General features: G+C 54.3%; 1 long non-coding RNA gene across 1 annotated transcript; it reads left to right on the top strand.

Moving 5' to 3' along the window:
* Nucleotides 1-6: 6 nt before the first annotated feature.
* On the top strand, nt 7-953 carry LOC108510106. The gene is made up of 2 exons (XR_001878743.1): nt 7-332; nt 553-953. It is a non-coding gene; the product is annotated as an uncharacterized LOC108510106 (long non-coding RNA).
* Nucleotides 954-1714: the final 761 nt, after the last annotated feature.

The raw sequence follows: 1714 nt of genomic DNA, 5'->3' as shown, positions 1-1714 counted from the left end.
GAGGTGCCTCAGGTCAACCGGGAGGCGCGGGGGTCAACCAGGAGTTGTGGGGGTTGACCAGGAGTCTTGGGGGTCAGCCAAGAGTTGTGGAGGTCAACCAAGAGTTGTGGGGGTCAACCAAGAGTTGTGGGGGTCAACCGGGAGTCATGGAAGTCAACCAAGAGTTATGGAGGTCAACCAAGAGTTGTGGGGGTCAACCAAGAGTCATGGAGGTCAACTGAGAGTTGTGGAGGTCAACCAAGAGTTGTGGGGGTCAACCAAGGGTTATGATGGTCAACCAAGAGTCATGGAGATCAACCAAGAGTTGTGGGGGTCAACCAAGAGTTGTGGAGGTCAACTGAGAGTCATGGAGGTCAACCAAGAGTCTTGGGGGTCAACCGAGAGTCGTGGGGGTCAACCAAGCATTGTAGGGGTTGACCAGGAGTTGTGGGGGTCAACCAAGAGTCTTGGGGGTCAACCAAGAGTTGTGGAGGTCAACCAAGAGTGGTGGAAGTCAACCAAGGGTTATGATGGTCAACCAAGAGTTGTGGAGGACAACCAAGAGTGATGGAGGTCAACCAAGAGTTATGGAGGTCAACCAAGAGTCTTGGGGGTCAACCAAGTGTCATAGAGGTCAACCAAGAGTCGTGAAGGTCAACCAAGAGTTGAGGTGCTCCCGAAGCCCCCCGAGATGCCTCCAGCCCCGGGAACCCCCCGAAACGCGACCTTGGGGCGCTCCCGCCCCCGGAGACCCCCCCAGGCCTCCCTTAGGGACCCCCAAACCCCCTCCCACGGGCCTGACCCTCCCCCCCAAGCTCCCCCTCCCCCGGTGGGTCCAGCCCCTCCCCGCGCGGCACTTTTGGGGCGATTTTTTTTGGGGTGTTATTTTTTTGGGGGGGGGGGGTTGTTTCGGGTTTTGTATGTTAATTTAAAGGCGGCGCCAGCCCCGCCCACAATAAAGACTCTGATTGGTCCGGGAGACTCTCTGCTTGAGGGAGGGTGGTCGGGGGAGGGGGGGGACACCCCCAAAATCTCCCCAAATCCTGGAGAACCCCCCAAAAAACGCCGTTATGGCGGTTCTGGGCCTACAACTCCCATCATGCCCCGCGGCACCCATTGAGCGCCATTACCTTGGACCTACAACTCCCATCATGCCCCGCGGCGCCCGTAGAGCGCCATTACAGCGCGCCTACAACTCCCATCGTGCCCCGCGGCGCCCATAGAGAAGCGTTGGCGCCCCGCCTTCCCCCGGACTACAACTCCCGTGATGCCCCGCGCCGACTTCCGGCCTTTACCCCCCCTCCCCTCACGCCGCGGCCGCCATTTTGGGGGTTTAAATGTAGGCGGGATCCCCCTTTTTTTCCTAAATTTTTAGGGTTTAAACTGCCGGAAAATCCCCCTTTTTCTTCATTAGGAATATTTAAATTGAGGGAAAAACCCCCTCTTTTCTCGATTTTTTCGTAAAGGAACCCCTTTTGAGATTTAAATGGAGGGCCAGGCCCCCCGGTTTTTCCCTCATTTCAAAGGGGGGTTAAATCGAGGGAAACGCAGCTTTTTTTTTTTTTTTTTTCCATTATTTTGAGGGTTTTAATTTAAACATCTTTTTTTTTTATTTAAATTGGGAGGAGATTTTCCCTTTCCTGTCATTTCGGGGGTTAAATTGAAGGGGAAAAAAAAAAAACAACCTATTTTTAGGGTTTAAACTCACTTGAGGGAGGGGGGGAAAAAAGGAGAT

The sequence above is a fragment of the Lepidothrix coronata genome, unplaced genomic scaffold (genome assembly GCF_001604755.1).
Source record: "Lepidothrix coronata isolate B3197 unplaced genomic scaffold, Lepidothrix_coronata-1.0 Scaffold481, whole genome shotgun sequence".
In the NCBI taxonomy this organism is placed as follows: Eukaryota; Metazoa; Chordata; class Aves; order Passeriformes; family Pipridae; genus Lepidothrix; species Lepidothrix coronata.
This window is presented reverse-complemented; position numbering and strand designations above follow the sequence as displayed.